The 23,429-nt window shown below is 43.8% G+C and overlaps 1 protein-coding gene and 1 non-coding gene across 9 annotated transcripts in view; both read right to left on the minus strand.

Moving 5' to 3' along the window:
* The window catches only part of SPAG9 (sperm associated antigen 9), a 158,948-nt gene that overhangs the window by 129,834 nt on the left and 5,685 nt on the right, over positions 1-23,429 (minus strand). The gene's annotated exons all lie outside the window — the stretch shown is intronic.
* LOC129470865 (small nucleolar RNA U13) lies at positions 8,801-8,905 on the minus strand. The gene has a single exon (XR_008653385.1). It is a non-coding gene; the product is annotated as a small nucleolar RNA U13 (small nucleolar RNA).

The following is a 23,429-nucleotide window of genomic DNA, read 5'->3' on the forward strand; positions in this document are numbered from 1 at the left end:
AAACTCCATCTCTATTAAAAATACAAAAAAAATTAGCCGGATGTGGTGGCGGGTGCCTGTAGTCCCAGCTACTCAGGAGGCTGAGGTAGGAGAATGGCATGAACCTGGTCGGTGGAGCTTGCATTGAGCCGAGATCATGCCACTGCACTCCAGCCTGGGCGACAAAGTGAGACTCCATCTCAAAAAAAAAAAGGGGGGGTGGGCACAGTTGCTCACGCCTGTAATCCCAGCACTTTGGGAGGCCTAGGCGGGTGGGTCATGTGGTCAAGAGATGGAGACCACTCCGGCTAACATGGTGCAACCCTGTATCTACTAAAAATAGTAAAATTAGCCAGGCGAGGTGGCAACCACCTGTAGTCCCAGCTACTCGGGAGGCTGAGGCAGGAGAATCGCTTGAACCTGGTAGGCAGAGGTTGCGGTGAGCGAGATCGTGCCACTGCACTCCAGCCTGAGCAACAGAGGGAGATTCCGTCTCAAAAACAAAACAAAACAAAACACACACACACACACACACACAAAAACAGAAGTTGGGCCAGGCACGGTGGCTCATGCCTGTAATCTCAGCACTTTGGGAGGCCGAGGCAGGTGGACCACCTGAGGTCAGGAGTTCGAGACTAGCCTAGCCAACATGGAAGCCCTGTCTCTACTAAAAATACAAAAATTAGCTGGGCCTGGTGGGCACCTATAATCCCAGCTACTTGGAAGGCTGAGGCAGGAGAATCACTTGAACCCGAGAGGTAGAGGTTGCAGTGAGCTGAGATTGTGCCATTGCACTCCAGCCTGGGCAACAAGAGCGAAACTCTGTCTCAAAAAAAAAAAAAAAAAAAAACAGTCGACAAGTGCACCGAAATCTCGGAAATCAACACTAAAGAACTTATCCATGTAACCAAAAACTACCTGTTCCCCAAAAAATATTGAAATAAAATTATATATTTATAATATATAAGTGTATATATACTTATATGTATATATACACTTTATTTTATATATATATGTATACATACCCACTTTTTTTCTTTTTTGATATGGAGTCTCGCTCTCAGACCCAAGCTGGAGTGCAGTGGCATGATCTTGGCTCACTGCAACCTCTGCCTACCAGATTCAAGCAATTCTCCCTGCCTCAGCCTCCCGAGTGCCTGGGATTACAGGCGCCCACCACCATGCCCAGCTAATTTTTTGTATTTTTGGTAGAGACAAGGTTTCACCATGTTGGCCAGGCTGATCTCGAACTCCTGACCTCAGGTGATCCACCTGCCTCAGCCTCCCAAAGTGCTGGATTACAGGCGTGAGCCACCGTGCCCAGCCATATATACTATTTTTTTTTTAAGAGAGAAGCCATTTTAGCTTACTCTAAAAGGAATGGTTTGCCTAAAACCTTTACTGAGATAAAGACATTCCAGGCAGAGGTCATGGCACATGCAAAGGTCTAAAGATCATGGCATGCCCAGGTAACTACAATTCACTATTAAAATTTGAGTGGATGTAAAGGTAAACAATAAACCAAAGAATATGTTGAGAATCTCTCTGATTCACAAAGTGCGTAAAAAGACAAGTAAGATTCCACTTGGCCAGGCGCGGTGGCTCACGTCTGTAATCCCAGCACTTTTGGGAGGCCGAGGTGGGCAGATCATGAGGTCAGGAGTTCAAGACCAGCCTGGCCAACATGGCAAAACCCCATCTCTACTAAAAATACAAAAATTAGCCAGGCGTGGTGGCGGGTGCCTGTAATCCCAGCTACTGGGGAAGCTGAGACAGGAGAACTGCTTGAAACTGGGAGGCGGAGGTTGCAGTGAGCCGAGTCCAGCCTGGGCAACAGAGCAAGACTCCATCTCAAAAAAAAGATTACATTCATCCATCCATGTTTTCAAAACACAACTTGAGCCCCTATTGTTTTAAATATTCCAAGGTACTGGGAAATGTAGTAAGTTACAAGGCAGCCCTATGTTCTATTGATTGAAATTTAACAGAAGATGAAAGGTCTTAATCATGGGTAATTACATTTTATAAAAAAGATCGATTTGCAAAAGATCTTGCATAATTCAACAGTCACCTAATTGAGGTTAAGGCTGATAAGAGACGGCTGATATTTCTGTTACTGCCTAGGTAATACCAACATAGGATAACAGCACAACATGGTTTACAGCTCAGTCAGGCTTGCATGTAACATGATTTCTGAAGACTTTCTGAAATGAGAATGTAACATTTCAAACTCTGAATATGAAATGAAATTTAAAAATCACATAGTTCAAGTCTGCATATAATGTAACCACACTGAAATTATATATGTGAACAAGAAAAAGCACAGCCAGGCATGGTGGCTCACACTTGTATAATCCCAGCACTTTGGGAGGCCAAGGAGGGCTGATCACTCAAGCTCAGGAGTTCAACACCAGCCTGGGCAACATGACTCTGTCTCCATGAAACCCTGTCTCCATGAAAAATATGAAAATTAGCCTGGTATGGTGGTGTGCGCCTATAGTCCCAGCTACTCAGAGGCTAAGGTGGGAGGGGATCACCAAGCCCAGGAGGCAGAGGTTGCAGTGAGCTGAGAGTGAGCCACTGCACTCCAGCCTGGGCGATGGATCAAGACCCTGTATACAAAAAAAAAAAGGAAATGAATGCTCATAAAAAGTCTAGGATAGTCATTACTGATTTAATATGACTTAATTGCTTGCCAGTGGCATGACTTTATAAAGTTGGTCACCCTCTACTACGCTTGGCAAACCTTAGAATAATCATGATAGGGTTAGGCCAACAGCAAAATCGTGGCAGGAGAGGGGCAGGGGTTTGTTCTGTGTTTTTTTTGTTGTTGTTGTTTGCATATTATAAAACCACATTAGCCCTGGAAACTCCAGTGAGCCCCCTCAGCACAAGCATTTGTCAGATCACTCAGGTATGTTGGTATAAAACGCACATACTCCTCCCCTTTTCTCTGTTTTTCTCACACACATACACACTTTTTTTTTTTTTTTAAGGGCTGGGGGATTAAGGGCCTGTGAATGAGCTTTTTCAGCATGTATAATAACACATCTTCACTAAATACCCCTCTTCCCTTTCAATAACTAATAGGCCAGCAACAACATTAAAGTGACTTCAGACAACTCTCTTGGGAGCAACTAGACACCGTTAAAAAAAAAAAAAAATCAGTGGACAATACAGACTTATGTCAGGATCTAAAAAGAGTAAGCTTTGTGATGAAGCAAAATGCTTTCAAGTCCAGATGGCCTATAGGGACTGTTTCGCCCCACTGTTCTGGGGAAAAACAAATGAATACTTTGAAAAGACAAGCTCCCAAAGTTAAAAAAAAAAAAAAAAAAATCCCTAGAGGTTGTTGCTTGTTGAGTAAAGACGCAGAAGAAAAAAGAAAGAAAAGAAAAAGAACAGCCATTTAAATACTTTGACTATAGTACTTGTCTAAAAAATAGTATCAAATAAAGGGCTGGCTTATTAAGTGTCCATCAAGATATTATATTAATTAGTTAAATGTAATTGTTTCTAAATGTAATTTCTTTTAAGAAATAAGACAGGATTGAAGACCATATTAAATAACACTCAAGGGATATAATCCCTTCCAAGTCCAAAATGTGGAAAATTTTTTAACACAAATGATTTGGTTTCTTCTACAATAAATGTCAAGTGGGAAAAAAAGAAAAAAAGAACCATTATATATAAAGAGAAACTTGAGACATATTGAACCAAGTATAAATGTATAGACTCTCTTGTTTAGATACTGATTGAAAACAACCAACTACAAAACTACATTTATGAGACAAGGAAATGTGAACACTTAAGTATTAAATATTATTAAAGAGTAATTGTTTATAAGTTTTAGATGTGTTAATGGTGTTGTGGTTATATTTGTTAAACAGCCCTATCTCCTAAAGATACAATGATATAGTCTTTGGTCTGCCTTAATATTATGGTGAAAAACTGGCTTGGCCAGGCACAGTGGCTCATGCCTGTAATCTCTGTGCTTTGGGAGGCCAAGGCGAGAAGATCACTTGAGGCCGAGAGTTTGAGAACAGCCTGGGGAACACAGAGAGACCCTTGTCTCTACAAAAAAAAAGAAAAAAGAAAAAAAGAAAAAGAAAAATGTAGCTGGACGTGGTGGCAGACACCTGTAGTTCTAGCTACTCAGGAAGCTAAACTGGGAGGATTGCTTTAGCCCAGGAGTTCGAAGCTGCAGTGAGCTATGATCACACCACTGCACGTCTGCCTGGGCTACAGAGCGAGCAAATGTCTCTTTAAAAAATTTTTTTTCTGAAGAAAAAAAATTGGCATTTTGTTGGTGACTGTTGAAGTTGAATGATGGGTATATGGGAGTTCAAATATATTCTACTATTCTCGGTAATCATCAATGTTTAGATATTTCCGTAAAAAAAAAAAAAAAAAGTTGGCCAGGCATAGTGGTTCATGCTTGTAATCCCAGCACTTTGGGAGGCTGAGGTGGGCAGATTGCTTGAGCTCAGGAGTTCGAGACCAGCCTAGGCAAAATAGCAAAACCCTCTTTTTAAAAAAACAAAAAAAATGAAAATAAATTATTGGAATAAAAGTATCAGTGGCGTTTAACACGAAAAGTTTGTCCTGCCATTAAAAAGCAAATATGCAGAAAGGGGCATGTACAAAGACATTCATTGAAGGGCTATTTGTAACAGTTCACAACTGGAAGATAACTTAAATGTCTATAAACAGACAGTAGATAACAAAATTATAATAGATCCGGCCGGGCACGGTGGCTCACGCCTGTAATCCTAGCACTTTGGGAGGCCGAGGCGGGTGGATCGAGACCATCCTGGCTAACACGGTGAAACCCTGTCTCTACTAAAAAAATACAAAAAAATTAGCCAGGCATGGTGGTGGGCTCCTGTAGTCCCTGCTACTCGGGAGGCTGAGACAGGAGAATGGTGTGAACCCGGGAGACGGAGCTCACAGTGAGCCGAGATTGCGCCACTGCACTCCAGCCTGGGCGACAGAGCAAGACTCCGTCTCAAAAAAAAAAAAAGAAAAGAAAATTATAATAGATCCATACAATGGAAAGTATGTAATGGAAAACTAGTGTGGTGTGTGATGGTGGGACTGAAAACAGGAGGATTGAGTGGAAGTCTAAAATCACCAGTTAGTACTATCCCTAGTAGGTAGACAGTCCCACACCTGACTGGCCAGGTGGCCTTCCTTGCTCACCCACACAGGAAGTAAGAGGTTTGTTTTCTGAATAAACTCAACCAGAAATTTTAGACTAGGAACATTCTAGGCACAGCCAGGCAGGTGCCAAATGACAAGTGGAATTACAGGAAGGTCTAAAGTCTATGTACTAAACAGTAACAGGGCTTCCTTCCTGCCTTCACCCAGGCTGCAATAATGTAAATATCTAGGCTTACTCACCACTCCACCAGCCACTCCTAAAAAAGATTATCCTTCTCTGGAAAAACTCAAGTGTCTCTACGAAAGGACCATGGGATACTGAAATCTGGGTTCCCAAGAGGCAGTAAACTGTATCCAGGCACACAAAGCTTCCAACCCTCCTTTTTTAGTGTCTCACTTTTAAAACATGAAGGATAATTAAGAATTATAAGGCACTTTAAGTTCCAGCCTGAAAGAGAGAAACCAAAACTATAAGAAATAAAAATGGGACTCTGATGAAACAAAGCAGGAAACAAATGAAAACTATAATTAATATACTCAGAGACCAAAGAAAAGTCATTGCTCCCATGAAACCAGAATAGTATGCTATTTTTAAAAGTAGTGAGGAGGGAAACAAAACAGGAAAGAGCACTTGGAAATTATTAAAGTATGAATTGATGAATCCAGCACTTTTTGTCTTTCTTATATACAAACTATACCTTAAGGTAACCAAATAGTTGATGAGGGGAAGTTTCCTTTACAAGAAAATTTAGCTGATAAATGTTGAAGGAATAACTGGATTGAAATAGCACCATTTCCCAACCCCTAATGATATAATAAGGAATACCCAGTTTTCCAAGTTGTCTCATAAATATTTTTATACTCATGATCCAAACAAGGTACATACATCACGTTTGGATAATGTATCTCTTAAGTCTCTTTTAAACTCCGGATTCCCCAAGTAATGATCCTTTTCACCTAAGTGATGATCGTATAATGGAATACTATAAAACCATTAAAAATATATAGCTATGTACTTCCAGACATAGTTTGTTCCCAGCTATCAGTGAATGAAACTGAATAGGCAATTCACAGAGAAGTAGAATCACCAGTAAATGTAAAACACGCTCAAGCACACGAGTGATCTGACAAAAGCAAATTAAAACAAGAAGTGGCGGCCGGGCCAGGCACAGTGGCTGACACCTGTAATCCCAGCACTTTGGGAGGCCGAGGCGCGTGGATCACGAGGTCAGGAGATCGAGACCACCTTGGCTAACACTGTGAAACCCCGTCTCTACTAAAAATACAAAAAAAATTAGCCGGGCGTTGTGGCGGGCGCCTGTAGTCTCAGCTACTGGGAGGCTGAGGCAGAAGAATGGCAGGAACCCAGGAGGTGGAGCTTGCAGTGAGCCGAGATCTCGCCACTGCACTCCAGCCTGGGTGACAGAGTGAGACTCCGTCTCCCAAAAAAGAAAAAAATGTATATATATAGTGATATATATATATATAAAATGATATATATAGTGAGATATATAGAGATATATAGTGATATATACATATATATATAGTGATATATATAAAGTGGTTTCACACCTGTAATCCCAGAACTTTGGGAGGCTGAGGTGGATGGATCACTTGAGGTTAGGAGTTCGAGACCAGCCTGGCCAACATGGTAAAACCCTGACTCTACTAAAAACACAAAAATTAGCCAGACAGGGAGGAGGCATGTGCTTGTAATCCCAACTACTTGGGAGGCTGAGGCAGCAGAATTGCTTGAACCCAGGAGGCGGAGGGTGCAGTGAGCCAAGATTGCTCCACTGCACTCCAGCCTGGGTGACAGAGCGAGACTCTGTCTCAAAAAAAAAAAAAAAAAAAAAAAAAAAAAAAAAAGAAAGAAAGAAAGAAGTGGTTTCAACCACATCAGACAGGCAAGAGAAACCAAAAAGTCTGATAGTGCCAAGTGTTGGCAAAGATACAAGAAAATAAGAAGTCTCTTATACTACTGATAGGAATATAAATCATTGCACTCCTTTGACAAGCAATGTTACCATATCTAGTTAATTTTACAAATACATATCCTAAAACCTGGCATCCTATTTCTAAAATATATATCTTTGAGAAGATCTTACACATGCACCGAATGTTACTGCAAGAACATTTGTAATATATAATGTGGTAACGAAGAATGGATAGTGGTATATTCATGTCATCGATGGAATACACAGAAGTTAAAAGGAAAGAATTAGATGCATATGTATATCAACATGGACAGATCGACAGGTAAAAAAAATAAAATGCAAGATTATATAAGAATGTAACAGTGTGATATTGTGAAATACATATTTGGTCTCTGACCCAGTTTCCTAACATATAATTCCTAAAATCCTTAGAATCTCCAGAGAGATGTCTTTTTGTATGCTAATGGGTAGATTCATGGCTGGCAGCCCCTACGTAGCTTAAGGATGGGAGCTGGTCACTGGAACGACCAAAAGCATAATTAGAGGGTTAGGACTTTCAGCCCACCCCACACAATCTCTCAGGAGGGGAAAGGGGCTGAAGGTGAAGTTGATCACCAATGACCAATGGTTTCATACCTACGTAGTGACGCCTCCATAAAAACTCAAAAGAACAAGGTTTAGAGATCTTCCGGATAGCTGAACACATGGAGGTTCCTGTAGGGTGACATGTACAGGGAGGGCATGGAAGCTCTGCACTACTACCCCCACACCTTGCTTTATGCATCTTTTCATCTACATCCTTTGTAACAGTAAACATAAGTGTTTCCCTAGGTTCTGCGAACCACTCAGCAAATCAACTGAACCTGAGGTGGGAGTTGTGGGAACCCCAGTTTATAGCCAGTTGGAGACTGTACTGGACACAGAGGATTCATCAAAAATAAGACAGTAGCTGGGCAAGGTGGCACATGACTGTAATCCCAGTGATTCGGAGGCTGAGGCAGGAAGACAGCTTGCACCCAGGAATTCAAGATCAGCCTGGGCAACACAGCAAGACCTTCATCTCATAAAGAAAAAAAATTATAGTACCTATATTATACATACACACACACATATACATATATATGTACATATATATATGGCAAGTTGGTCAGAAGCACAGGTAAAATAACCTGAGGCTTGAGAATGGCATAAGTGTTGGCGGTAGTCTTGGGGACTGAGCCCTCAAGCTGTGGGATCTGACACTATCTCCAAGTAGACAGTGTCAGTATTAAGTTAGACGACACCTAGCTGGTGCCTGACGCCGAACTGATTGCTTGCTGGTAGGGAAAACCACTCCCATATTTTTTATTTGTTTGCTTTTTAAGATAGGGTCTCACTCTGTTGCCTGGATTGGAGTGCAGGTGACATGATCCCAGCTCACTGCAACCTTGACCTTCAGGGCTCACTGCAACCTTGACCTCCAGGGCTCAAGCAATCCTCCTGCCTCAGCCTTCCAAGTAGCTGGGACTACAGGCACATGCCACCATGCTCAGCTAATTTTTATATTTTTTGTAGAGATGGGGTTTCATCATGTTGCTCAGGCTGGTTTCAAACCCCTGGACTCAAGCAATCCACCTGCCTCAGCCTCCCAAAGTGCTGGGATTATAGGCATGAGCCACCGCACCTGCCCTCCCCCACATATTTGGTCACAGAAGTCTTCTGTGTTATGTGTTTTTTTTTTTTTTCAGGTCTGATAATGTGCCAATGTTGTAACAAGGTTCAACGGTGGCATATCTCACACACCTGCATGAACAACCAATCATCATGCTCATGAACTACAAAACCAGTGGGCTGATTGTTCTTGGTGTGAGAGCAGAAGACAGGCAGTTCATGGTTTTTTTTTCCACTCTTAAGCAATGGTTTCTGAATTAGAGGGAAGGGTGAGACAGTTATAATCACAAACACCGAGTAATTTTTTTTCCAAACACACAGGCCCTGCCTAGCAGTAGTTCTTCCAACCAGTCTCACAAGCCTGTGGGGGTAAATGGGTTTTTATTTATTTATTTATTTATTTATTTTGAGACGGAGTTTCGCTCTTGAGTGCAGTGGTGCGATCTCGGCTCACTGCAACCTCTGCCTCCGGGGTTCAACCGATTCTCCTAACTCAGCCTCCCCAGTAGCTGAGATTACAGGCATCTGCCACCATGCCAGACTAATTTTCTGTATTTTTAGTAGAGACGGGGTTTCTCTGCGTTGCCAGGCTAGTCTCGAACTTCTGACCTCAGGTGATCCGCCCACCTAGGCCTCCCAAAGTGCTGGGATTACAGGCATGAGCCACTGTGCCCAGCTGGATGGGTTTAAAGAATTGGATACTTTGGGCCGGGCACAGTGGCTCACGCCAGTAATCCCAGCAACTTGGGAGGCCAAGAAAGGCAGATCACAAGGTCAGGAGATCAAGACAATCCTGGCCAACATGGTGAAACCCGGTCTCTACTAAAAAAACAAAAATTAGCCGGGTGTGGCAGCATGTACCTGTGGTCCCAGCTACTGGGGAGGCTGAGGCAGAAGAACTGCTTGAACCCAGGAGGCGGAGGCTGCAGTGAGCTGAGATAGTGCCACCACACTCCAGGCTGGGTGACAGAGCGAGACTCCGTCTCAAAAAAAAAAAAAAAAAAAAAATACGATGTACCATTAATACAGTGAAAAAGTGGCCAGGCGTGGTGGCTCACGCCTGTAATCCCAACACTTTGAGAGACCGAGGCGGGCAGATCACCTGAGGTCGGCAGTTTGAGACCAGCCTGACCAACATGGAGAAACCCCGTCTCCACTAAAAATACAAAATCAGCCAGGCATGGTGGCGCATTCCTGTAATCCCAGCTACTTGGGAGGCTGAGGCAGGAGAATCGCTTGAACCCAGGAGGCGGAGGTTGCGGTGAGCCAAGATAGCGCCATTGCACTCCAGCCTGGGCAATAAGAGCAAAACCCTGTCTCAAAAAAAAAAAAAAAAAAAAAAGGAAAAAAAATACAGTGAAATAGTATTATGTTCAAAGTAACTTGTGACGTCATCTCAGCACGCAAAAAGTTTCAGATTTTGAAGCATTTCAGATTTTCAGACTAGGAATGCTCTACCTGTGTTATGATGTTTTCTACATCAGCCAAGTGATGAAGCAAACTTTGTTACACAGTTTTGTGCTTCTGTAGGTATATGGCCAACATCTTACATTTCTGACTTTAATTTACAGATCTTCAATCCTGACACTGTGGTTTTTGCTTCAACACTTGACTCTGTTATGAAAACATTCTTCTATTATTAAAAAAAAAGAAAAAAAAACCTAGAAATTGTTATCCTAAAAAAGACCCGGCCAGGCGCAGTGGCTCACGCGTTATCCCAGCACTTTGGGAGGCCGAGGCAGGTGGATCACCTGAAGTCAGGACTTCGAGACCAGCCTGGCCAAAAAGACAAAACCTTGTCTCTACTAAAAATAAAAAAATTAGCCAGACATTGTGGAAGTCACCTGTAACTCCAGCTACTCAGGAGCCTGAGGCAAGACAATCACTTGAGCCTGGGAGGTGGGAGTTGCAATGAGCCGAGATGGTGCCACTGCACTCCAGCCTGAGCAACAGAGCGAGACTCTGTCTCCAAAAAAAAAAAATAAAATAAAATAAGGGTAAATAAGCACTTTGCCCTTAAATGTTTCTTCAGTAAGCCAAGACAACAAACTTTAATGCTTGAGACATTTAATTTGGCTGCGGAGAAGTCTGTTTAATTCCTGGCCCTTGGCTAGGTTAAGGATGGTTAAAACTGAGACAATTACGGACTGAATTCCTATCCCAAGATAAAAGTATTTTTTGGAGTTAAAACTAGAGTCGGGCACAGTGGCTCACACCTATAATCCCAGCACTTTGGGAGGCCAAGGTGGGCAGACTGCTTGAGCCCGGAAGTTTCAGACCAGACTGGGCAACATGGTGAGACTCTGTCTGTACAAAAATTACAAAAATTAGCTGGACATGGTGGTGTCTGGCTTGATGCCTATAATACTTGTGACAGTACCTATAGTACCTGCTACCTGGGAGGCTGAGGTGGAAGAATCACATGAGACTGAAGTCAAGGCTGCAGTGAGCCATAATCATGCCACTGCACTCCAGTCTAGGACAGAGAAACCCTGCCTTCAAAAAAAAAAAAAAAAAATGTCCAGGTGTAGTGGCTCACATCTGTAATCTGGTACTTTGGGAGGCCAAGGCGGGGGTCAACTGAGGTTGGGAGTTCGAGACCAGCCTGACCAACATGGAGAAACCCTGTCTCTATTAAAAATACAAAATTAGCCAGGCATGGTGGCGCATGCCTGTAATCACAGCTACTTGGAAGGCTGAGGCACGAGAATCGCTTGAACCGAAGGGCCAGAGGTTACAGTGAGCCAAGATCACGACACTTCACTCCAGCCTGGGTGACAGCGTGAGACTCTGTCTGCAAAAAAAAAAAGAAAAAAAATAGAAATGTCTAACATAAGAGAAGAAACAGAGTTAAAATTAAGTTTTGGCACTTAATCTTCATTTGTATGGAAATTTTTTTTTTTTTTTTTGAGGTGGAGTCTCGCTGTGTCACCCAAGGCTTCAGTGCAGTGGCACGATCTTCATTCACTGCAACCTCCACCTCCTGGGTTCAAGCGATTCTCCTGCCTCAGCCTCCCCAGTAGCTGAGATTACAGGTGTGCGCCATCACACCTGGCTAATTTTTTGTATTTTTAGTAGAGATGGGTTTTTACCATGTTGGCCAGGCTGGTCTCGAACCCCTGACCTCAAATAATCTGCCCATCTCGGCCTCCCAAAGTGCTGAGATTACAGGCATGAGCCACTGCACCGGCATTATTAATATAATCACTATTATTTTTAGAGATGGGGTCTTGCTATGTTGCCCAGCTGGCCTTGAATTCTGGGCTCAATCTCTTGAGTAGCTGGCATGTATTGCTATACCCGGCTTGAATTCCTACAATACTTCTGAAAGTAATTCCAATGATCGTAACATTTAGATTTTTTAAATGCATAAATATTTATAGAATACTATGTATAAGGCAATGTAGGTAAAGTGTCTGAAATAAGTCTGAAATAATTATACCCAGGAGAAGTCATGGTTTTTCTGTATATGCAAAAGTGAAAGGACTTATTGAAAAACTCTTTGGAAGTTTTAGCATAACTTGGCACCAGAAGAACGATAATTTGAATGCACAAAGAGAACTTTAAATGGTTAGTCTTAGCAATTTGACCTTTAGCATATTCATCCATCCAACCAACAAATTTCTGTTAATTATCTACTGCATCCTAGTTGGTGAGAGAATAAAAGCAATAGGTTAGTTTCACACAGCATTGAAAGTGCTACAAGAGGGCAAGAGGACTGTAAGCTGTGGAAGGATATAAAATGTGCCCAATCCACACTCGGGTGTTAAGGCTTTCCAGAATTGAAATCTGAAAGATAAATAAAATAAGGCAACAGAAAAGAAGAGAAAGTGAGTGCCAAGCAAAGGGACAGCTTTTAGGAAGGCCTGGAGAGAGAATACTTTTTACAAACCAAATTCAAAATGTTCAGTATGGCTCAAAAAGAAACAGATGAGACTGACAAGACTGGGGCAGCCAGATCACAAGGTCTTGTATGTTAGGAACTTAAGTTGTTTTCAAGAGCTTTAGAAAGAACAACTGGCCAGGCACGGTGCCTCACATCTGTATTCTCAGCATTTTGAGAAGCTGAAGTGAGAGGACCACTTGAGCCCAGGAATTTGAGAAAAAGCCACTAAGGGCTTGTGGAATGATCGGATCAGATTTCCATTTTGGAGAGATGAGCGGTTTATAGCTTGGCCATACTGGAAGCAGAAAAATCAGTTATGGACTAGTTTTAGTTGTCCATTCATCTATTCAGAAAAATTTCCCTGGCACTTTCTATGTGCTAGCTACTGGGATATAGTGGTGAAAGACAAACTTCCAGGCATATGGAGTTTGCATTCAGGGTGAGCGATACTGGTGTCCTGTACCAGAGTAGTATAAATGGATTTAGAAAGTAATGAGATTCCAGCAATATTTAAAAGTTGAAAACAAAAGAAAGTAGCAATGGGAATGAGGAAGAGTTAGGGATGGTAACTTGATTTCTGGCCAGGTAGATGGTGGTACCCTTCATGAAGATAGGGAAGAAAAGAGAACCAGGTTTGGGAAATAAGGTCAGTTTTGGACACGTTAGGAGATAGTCACGCCCGATAAACAATCATAAGATAAATCTGAAACTCCAGAGAGAGATCTAGCCTTAAAGTAGGCTATCAGTTCCATGAGAGAAGGACCTTGTCTGTTTTACTCACCACTGTATGCCCAATGGGCACAGTATCAGGCACATAGTTGGCACTCAATGAAAGTATCTGTAAGGCCAGGCGTGGTAGTTCACGCCTGTAATTCTAGCACTTTGGGACTCTGAGGTGGATGCATCACCCGAGGTCGCGAGGTCAAGACCAGTCTGACCAACATGAAGAAACGCCATCTCTACTAAAACTACAAAATTAGCCAGGTGTGGTGGTGCTTGCCTGTAATCCCAGCTACCCCAGAGGCTGAGACAGGAGAACGGCTTGAACCTGGGAGGTGGAGGTGATGGTCAGGCGAGTTTGCGCCATTGCACTCCAGCCTGGGTAACAAGAGTGAAACCCCATCTCAAAAATAAACAGGCCGGGTGCGATGGCTCACGCCTGTAATCTCAGCACTTTGGGAGGCCGAGACGGGCAGATCACGAGGTCAGGAGATCGAGACCAACCTGACTAACATGGTTAAACCCCATCTCTACTAAAAATACAAAAAAATAAGCCAGGCATGGTGGCGGGCGCCTGTAGTCCCAGCTACTTGGGAGGCTGAGGCAGGAGAATGGCATGAACCGGGGAGGTGGAGCTTGCAGTGAGCCGAGATTGCACCACTGCACTCCAGCCTGGGCGGCTCAGCAAGACTCCGTCTCATAAATAAATAAATAAAATCTGTTAGATGAGTAGGTTAAACATTTTGTAATAATCAACAAATGGTAAATTGAGCCCCTGGGAATAGAAATTCTTAGAAAGAATGCCCAGGAGCACAACATTCATCTGAGTAAGAGGAATCCACAGAATGGTCACGTAGGTAAGAGGAAAGCCAAGGAATTTCAAAGTCAAACAAACTAAATATAATGTTTCTCAGAGGAAGAAGTAGCCAAAAAACACTGCTGAGACTTCAAATGTGAGAAGGAATAAGATAGAAAACAAGAAAGGCATTTATGAGAGCTAACTTTTCTGAATGTTCAAGAATAATGAGTAGGAGACACTCTGAATATGTATCTAAAGTTTCAGATCTAAATAACTATCTTATGAGATGAAATGAATTATTTGCTGAAAGAGCAGCTTAACCTTTTTTTCTTCCCTTTTCTTCCCCAGTAGCTTGAAAAAACACTTAAAGCTTGGCCGGGCGCGGTGGCTCAAGCCTGTAATCCCAGCACTTTGGGAGGCCGAGGCGGGCAGATCACGAGGTCAGGAGATCGAGGCCGTCCTGGCTAACACGGTGAAACCCCCGTCTCTACTAAAAATACAAAAAAATTAGCCGGGCGTGGTAGCGGGCACCTGTAGTCCCAGCTACTCCGGGGGCTGAGGCAGGAGAATGGCGTGAACCCGGGAGACGGAGCTTGCAGTGAGCTGAGATTGCGCCACTGCACTCCAGCCTGGGCGACAGAGCAAGACTCCGTCTCAAAAGAAAAAAAAAAGAAAAAAACACTTAAAGCTTAACCTTTATTAACTTGTTTGTTCCATCTAAAGTGCCTACCTCTTCACTGCTGCTTGCTTGGTTAAAAAAAATAAAATTATGGCTGGGTGCAGTGGTTCATGTCTGTAGTATCAGCACTTTGGGAAGCAGAGGCAGGATGACAACTTGAGGCCAGGAATTCAAGTGCCCATCCTGGGCAACATAGCAAGACCCCCATCTCTACACACACACACACACACACACACACACACACACACAAGCTGGGCATGATGGCATACACCTGTAGTCCCAGCTACTCGGGGGGTTGAGGCAAAAGAATCACTTGAACCCAGGAATTCGAGGCTGCAGTGAGCTATGATCACTCCACTGCACACCAGCCTGGGTGACAGAGCAAAACCGTGTCTCAAAATAAATAGATAAGAAAAATAAAATAAAATAAAATTGTTTAAGTAAAATAAAGTACCTGCCACTCTAGTCTTTATCCATCACCCTGTTTATTTCCTGCATGGCATCTATCACGATCTGTAATTAACTGGTTTGCTTATTGTTTATTGCAATGTAAACTCCAAGACAAGATGGGCTACCTTCCTTGTCTGTTTCATTAGTGGCTACATCCCCAGGGCTTAGAACATTGCCTTGTTCTGCCACGTGCGGTGGCTCATGCCTGTAATCCCAGCACTTTGGGAGGCCAAGGGAGGTGGATCACTTGAGGTCAGGAATTCGAGACCAGCCTTGCCAACATGGTGAAACCCTGTCTCTACCAAAAATACAAAAATTAGCCAGATGTGGTGGTGGGTGCCTGTAATCCCAGCTGCTTAGAAAGCTGAGGTGGGAAAATCACTTGAACCTGGGAGGCAGAGGTTGCAGTGATCCGAGATCAAGCCACTGCACTCCAGTCTGGGCAATAAAGCAAGACTCTGTCTTAATTTAAAAAAAAAAAAAAAAAAAAAAAAGTCCGGGTGCAGTGGCTCACACCTGTAATCCTAGCACTTTGGGAGGCTGAGGTGGGCAGATCACAAGGTCAGGAGTTCAAGACCAGCCTGGCCAATATGGTGAAACCCCATCTCTACTAAAAATACAAAAATTAGCCGAGCATGGCGGTGCGCACCTGTAGTCCCAGCTACTTGGAAGGCTGAGGCAGAATCGCTTGAACCCGGGAGGTGGAGGTTGCAGTGAGCCAAGATCCCGCCACTGCACTCTAGCCTGGGCAAGAGCGAGACTCCGTCTCAAAAAAAAAAAAAAAAAAGAAAAAGAACATAGCCTGGCTCAATAAATATTTGTTCTTTCTAAGCATCTGTGTTTCTGTTTATCTTTCCACCTACTTGGGGGAATGGGATAAGGTAGAGCTAGAAAATTATAAAGTTCCTGTCCAGCTCTTTAAAAGAAACTGCAGGAAAGCCGGACGCAGTGGCTCAAGCCTGCAAGCCCAGCACCTTGGGAGGCTGAGGCGGCAGATCATTTGAGGCCAGGAGTTTGAGACCAGCCTGGGCAACATAGTTTGACCCCCATCTCTACCAAAAAAAATTAATTTAATTAAAACTGCAGGAAGAACAAGAGAAAACACACTTTAAAGGGCAATAATAGACATGGTGGCTCACGCCTGTAATCCCAGCACTTTGGGAGGCCAAGGTGGGCAGATCACAAGGTTAGGAGTTTGAGACCAGCCTGGCCAATATGGTAAAACCCCATCTCTACTAAAACTACAAAAATTAGCTGGGCATGGTGGCACGCGCCTGTACTCTCAGCTACTCGGGAGGCTGAGGCAGGAGAATTGCTTGAACCCAGGAGGTGGAGGTTGCAGTGAGCCGAGATCACGCCATTGCATTCCAGCCTGGGCGACAGAGCAAGACTCCATCAAAAAAAAAGGTTAAAAAAAAAAAGGCAGTAATAGATGTCGCATGTGGCTCACACCTATAATCTCAGTTACTTGGGAGGCTAAGGTAGGGGGATAGCTTGAGCCCAGGAAGTTGAGGCTACACTGAGCTCTGATTGCAACACTGCTCTCCAATCTGGGCAATAGCATGAGACACTGTCTCAAAAAAAAAGGGAGGGGGGCAGTAATAGAATCCAGAATCATAAAAATTCTAGGCCTATACCCCAGAGGAGATCTTATCAGCAGGTAAAAGAATTTCTCAGGCTCTATAACCCTGGCAGAGCAGGTAAACAAGTCAGAAACAAGATATCCTGGAAACACATGATTTAAAAAAAAAAAAAAAAAAGATGGCCATGGGGCGGTGGCTGACGCTGGTTATCCCAGCATTTTGGGAGGCTGAGGCAGGCAGGTCACTTGAGGTTGCAAGTTCAAGGCCAGCATGGTCAACATGGCGAAACCCCGTCTCTACTAAAAATACAAAAATTAGCTGGGTATGGTGGCAGGCACTGTAGTGCCAGCCACTCAGAAGGCTGAGGCACAAGAATCACTTGAACCCAGGAGGCGGAGGCTGTGGTGAGATGAAATTGCACACTACACTCCAGCCTGGGTGACAAAGCGAAAGACTGTCTCAAAAAAAAAAAAAAAAAAGTTACTAGCAAAAATATTAAATGTAGGGTCAGTTTCTGTATTTCTATACCTCAAAGTTTCAAAAAAGGGGAAAAAATTTGTTTTCTTTTTGAGACAAGGTCTTGCTCTGTCATCCAGAGCAAGTGGTGCTGTATGCCAGAGTACAGTGGCACAATCAGGGCTCACTGCAACCTTGACCTCCTGGGCTCAATGGATCCTCCCACCTCAGCATCTCGAGTAGCTGGAGCCACAGGTGCATACCACCACACCCGGCTAATTTTTCTATTTTTTGTAAAGATACGGTCTCACTATGTTGCCCAGGCTGTTCTGGAACTCTGGGGCTCAAGCTATCCTCCTTCCTTGGCCTCCCAAACTGCTAAGATTATAAGCATGAGCCACTGTGCCTGGTCCATAATAGTTCTATGTGATAATTTTATTTTATTTTTTTTTATTTTTTTTTTGAGACAAAGTTTCGCTCTTGTTGCCCAGGCTGGAGTGCAATGGCATGATCTCGGCTCACTGCAACCTCCGCCTCAGGTTCAAGCGATTCTCCTGCCTCAGCCTCCTGAGTAGCTGGGATTGCAGGCATGCGCCACCAAGCCCAGCTAATTTTATATTTTTAGTAGAGACAGAGTTTCTCCATGTTGGTCAGGCTGGTCTCGAACTCCTGACCTCAGGTGATCCGCCCGCCTCGGACTCCCAAAGTGCTAAGATTACAGGCATGAGCCACCACGCCTGGTCAATGTGATAATTTTAAAACAAAATTAGCCAATTTTAATTCCATTTTATTGATTTCACATTTAAATTTCTTTCTTTTTTTGGGGGGGGATGGAGTCTTGCTCTGTCGCCTAGGCTGGAGTGCAGTGGCACGATCTCAGCTCATCACAACCTCCACCTCCCAGGTTCAAGTGATTCTCCTGCCTCAGCCTCCAGAGTAGCTGGGATTACAGGCACATGCCACGATGCCCAGCTAATTTTTGTATTTTTAGTAGTTTAGGGTTTCACCATGTTGGTCAGGCTGGTCTCGAACTCCTGACCTCGTGATCTGCCCACCTCGGCCTTCCAAAGTGCTGGGATTACAGGCGTGAGCCACTGCACCCAGCCTCAAATTTAAATTTCTTATAGAAAAGTAACTAAAATGCAAACACTTCCTCCCAGATGAGTTTCATTAATTCATTATAAAAATATTAAGAAGCTAGTTAGCTATATAATAACTGACATATACTGTGCTCTTAAAAATTAATTCAAATTAATATTAGATGATATTACAAAGGTTCTTTTTTTTCTTTTTTCTTTTCTTTTTGACAGAGTCTCACTGTGTTGCCCAGGCTGCGGCACAGTGGCATGAACACATCTTACCTCAGCCTTGACTTCCTAGGCTGGTGCGATCCTCCTGCCTCGGCCCCCCAAGTAGCTACGACTATGGCACGCACCACCACACCAGGCTAATTTTTATATTTTTTGCAGAGACAAGATTTTGCCATGTTACTCAGGCTGATCTTCAACTCATGAGCTCAAGTGTTCCACCCACCTCAGCCTCCCAAAGTGCTGGGATTACAGGCATTAGCTACTACACCCGGCCTTGGAAATGTTCTCAAACGTAAATAATATGGTGGTTATATGGCAGAATATTCTCATTTTTTAGGAGATAAATATGTTAAGTACTGAGAGGCAAAGTATCATAATGTCTGTAATTTAAACATGTTAAGTACTGAGGGGCAAAATATCATGTCTGCAATTTAAAATGGTCCAGCAATTAAATATGTGTATGTGTGTATATGTGTATCTACACCCACACGTCCACATATACAGACAGATAAATAAAACAACCACTACTGAATCTATATAGTGGGTATACAAATGACAAATGTACTTTCCATTTTTCTATATGTTTAGAAGTTTACCTAATAAAAAGTTGGGAGGGGTGGTGGCAGATTTACTGAAAAAGTTTACTAACCTTAAAAAAAAAAAAATAACCCTAGCTGGACGTGGTGGCTCATGCTTGTAATCCCAGCACTTTGGGAGGCCGAGGCAGGCAGATCACTTGAGCTCACAAATTCAAGACCAGACTGGGCAACATGGTGAAACCCGTCTTTACAAAATATCAAAAATTAGCTGGGCATGGTGGTGCACACCTGTAGTCCCATCTACTTGGGAGGCTGTGACGGAAGGATGGCTTGAGCCCAAGAGGCAACGGTTGCAGTGAGCCAAGATCACACCACTGCACTCCAACCTGGGCCAGACCTTGTCTCAAAAAAAATAACATAAAATAAAATTCTATACCCTCAACTTGGTAGTTCTCTATTACATTAATATATAAATTCCCATGGTTCACTTCAAACATTTTTGGGTGTGCCTATTATGCCAAACTACTAAACACTGTAATTCTTTTTTTTTTTTTTTGAGACGGTGTCTCGCTCTGTCACCCAGGCTGGAGTGCAGTGGTGTGATCTCGGCTCACTGCAAGCTCCGCCTCCCGGGTTCACACCATTCTCCTGCCTCAGCCTCCCGAGTAGCTGGGACTACAGGAGCCCGCCAACACGCCCGGCTAATTTTTTGTATTTTTAGTAGAGACGGGGTTTCACCGTGTTAGCCAGGATGGTCTTGATCTCCTGACCTCGTGATCCGCCCGCCTCGGCCTCCCAAAGTGCTGGGATTACAGGCTTGAGCCACCGCACCCGGCCTGAACACTGTAATTCTTAAGAAAATAACACACAGTATGGCCGGGCGGGTGGCTCATGCCTGTAATCCCACCACTTTGGGAGGCCAAGGCAGGCAGATCACGAGGTCAGATTGAGACCATCCTGGCTAACGTGGTGAAATCCCATCTCTACTAAAAAATACAAAAAATTAGCCGGGTGTGGTGGTGGGTGCCTGTAGTACCAGCTACACGGGAGGCTGGGGCAAGAGAATTGCTTGAATCCAGGAGGCGGAGGTTGCAGTGAGCTGAGATCCCGCCACTGCACTCCAGCCAGGGCGACAGAGCAAGACTCCGTCTCAAAAAAAACAAAAAAAAAGAAAAAAGAAAACACAGTGCTATGTTCAAAGCAATAATTAGATATCACTGGTCAAGATTTCAAAGTATAAAACAAAACTTATATATACACATTTCCAAATAACAGCTTTTTAAATATATATAACATTACATATATTATTAAAGTGGTCTAAGCAGATATTTCTGACCGCAACCTAATAATTTATTTAGATAACCGCTGTATTCATTGAGTGCAGAGCAGAGCAAAATAACTTGGGTAGGTTCTAATATCAGTTCTCCTGGGAAGCAAAGTTCAGTACAATATAATAAGCAGCAGGTAGTTAAAGGTAAGGTAAAGGTTCCAAGAAGCAGGAATCCTGTACTCTCTCAAGCACAGAATGGGATGTGTGACCTATGGCACACACCTTCAGCAATCTAGTGAATAGTCAATCTACTAATCTACCCTCTGAACCAGTTTGGTACTATACCCAGTTTGGTGTCCTCTTTTGTGATTTTTGTTTTGTTTTTTCTTCTGAAGACACAGTCCCACTCTGTAGCTCAGGCTGGAGTGCAATGGCGAAATATTAGCTCACTACAACCTCCGCCCCCCCGCCAGGTACAAGTGATTTTCCTGCCTCTGCCTCTGGAGTAGCTTGGATTACAGGCATCCGCCACCATGCCCAGTTAATTTTTGTGTTTTTAATAGAGACGGGGTTTCACCATGTTGGTCAGGGCTGGTCTTGAACTTCTGACCTCAGGTAATCCACCACCTCGGCCTCCCAAAGTGCTGAAATTACAGGCGTGAGCCACCATGCGTAGCATTCTTTTGTGATTTTTAACTAAATAAAAATATGAGTGTCACTACAGCAGGGACACACAATGGTATCTCATTTAGATATTCACATTCAGAAATCTCAAATTTAAAAAAAGATGTCTTAATCCAGAGCTAGTCTTTGTCTTTAAAAAAATGTCTTAGGAGCTTAAGTAATAATTAACTGACAACTTATTATTTCATAAAGCAACAACCATACCCCTTCCCATCCCACTCCCCCCAGAAAACAAACATAGATTGTTCATTTCAGAAAGTGTCTGAATGACTATGTGCAGGGGCATATCTCTATCTACTCTGGCTAGGGGCAGTGTGAACATTATTCGAATGGTTAACCATGGCCAGGTGTGGTGGCTCACACCTACAATCCCAATGCTTTGGGAGGCTGAGGTAAGAAAATGTCTTGAGGCCAGGAGTTCAAGACAAGCCTGGGCAACATAGTGTGACCTCATCTCTACAAAAAAAAGGGCCAGGCGCAGTAGCTCACACCTGTAATCCTAGCACTTCGGGAGGCTGGGGCAGGCAGATCACTTGAGGTCAAGAGATCGAGACCATCCTGGCCAACATGGTGAAACCCCATCTCCACTAAAAATACAAAAATTAGCTAGGTGTGATGGCGCGCGCCTGTAGTCCCAGCTACTCAGGAGGCTGAAGCAGGAGAATCGCTTGAACCCAGGTGGTGGAGGTTGCAGTCAGCCGAGACACTCCACTGCACTCCAGACTGGCGACAGAGCCAGACTCTGTCTCAACAAAAAAAAAAAAAAAAAATTTTTTGGCAGGATCCACAAGGCAGGAGGATCACTTGAGCCCAGGAGTTCCATACCAGACTAGGCAACACAGTGAGTCCAGCCTGCATAATATAACGAGACCCTGTTTCTACAAAAAAAATTAAAAATTAGCCAGGCATGGTGGCACATGCCTATAGTCACAGCTGCTCAGAGGCTGAGGAAGTGGGATCACTTGAGCTCTGGAGGTCGAGGCTGCTGTGGGCCATGATTGCACAACTGCACTCCAGCCTGGACCTCATCTCTAAGAAAAAAAAAAAAACCCAACCAAAGGAAAAAAATCACAAAAACAAACGGTTCGGAAAAAAAAAAAAATGGTATTTTTAAAAACATGAAAAAACGTTGGCCGCTGCCGGGCGTGGTGGCTCACACCGGTAATCCCAGCACTTTGGGAGGCCGAGGCTGGCAGATCACCTGAGGTTGGGAGTTCGAGACCAGCCTGACCAACATGGAGAAACCCCATCTTTACTACAAATACAAAATTAGCTGGCCATGGTGGCACATGCCTGTAATCCCAGCTACTCAGGAGGCTGAGGCAGGAGAATCCTTTGTACCTGGGAGGCGGAGGTTGCAGTGAGCTGAGATCACGCCATTGCACTCTAGCCTGGGCAACAAGTGCGAAACGCCATATCAAAAAAAAAAAAAAAAAAAATAGGCCGACCAGGCACAGTGGTTCACACCTGTAATCCCAGCACTTTGGGAGGCCAAAGCAGGTGGATCACCTGAGGTTAGGAGTTCAAGACCAGCCTGGGCAACATGGCGAAACCCCATCTCTATTAAAAATACAAAAGTTAGCGGGATGTGGTTGTGAGCACCTGTAGTCCCAGCTACTCAGGAGGATGAGGCAGGAGACCTGCTTGAACCCGGGAGGCGGAGGTTGCAATGAGCCAAGATCACGCCACCGCACTCCAGCATGCGTGACAAAGCAAGACTCCGTCTCAAAAACAACAACAACAACAAAAGAAAATAGGTTGGGTGCAGTGGCTCACACCTGTAATCACAGCACTTTGGGAGGCTGAGGTGTGAGGAACATCTGAGCCCAAATGTTCAAGATCAGCCTGGGCAACATGGGAAACTCATTTCTACAAAAAAATACAAAAATTAGCCAGGCACGGCGGCATGATCTTGTAGTCCCAGCTATTCTGGAAGTTGAGATGGGAGGATCGCTTGAACCCAGGAGGCAGAGGTTGCAGTGAGCCGGGATCACACCACTGCACTCTGGCCTGGGCAACAGAGTGAGATCTCGTCTCAATCAGTCAATCAATCAAAAAATCTATAAAAATATTAAAATATGTGTTTTTTAGGCCAGGTGCGGTGGCTCACGCTTGTAATCCCAGCACTTTGGGAGGCCAAGGCAGGGGGATCACCTGAGGTCAAGAGTTCAAGACCAGCCTGGACAACATGGTGAAACCCCTGCTCTATTAAAACTACAAAAATTAGCCGAGCGTGCTGGCGCGTGCCTGTAATCCCAAACTACTAGGGAGGCTGAGGCAGGAGAATCGCTTGAACCCGGGAGGTGGGAGTTACAGTGTTCTGA

Source organism: Symphalangus syndactylus, chromosome 20, assembly GCF_028878055.3.
Source record: "Symphalangus syndactylus isolate Jambi chromosome 20, NHGRI_mSymSyn1-v2.1_pri, whole genome shotgun sequence".
NCBI lineage: Eukaryota > Metazoa > Chordata > Mammalia > Primates > Hylobatidae > Symphalangus > Symphalangus syndactylus.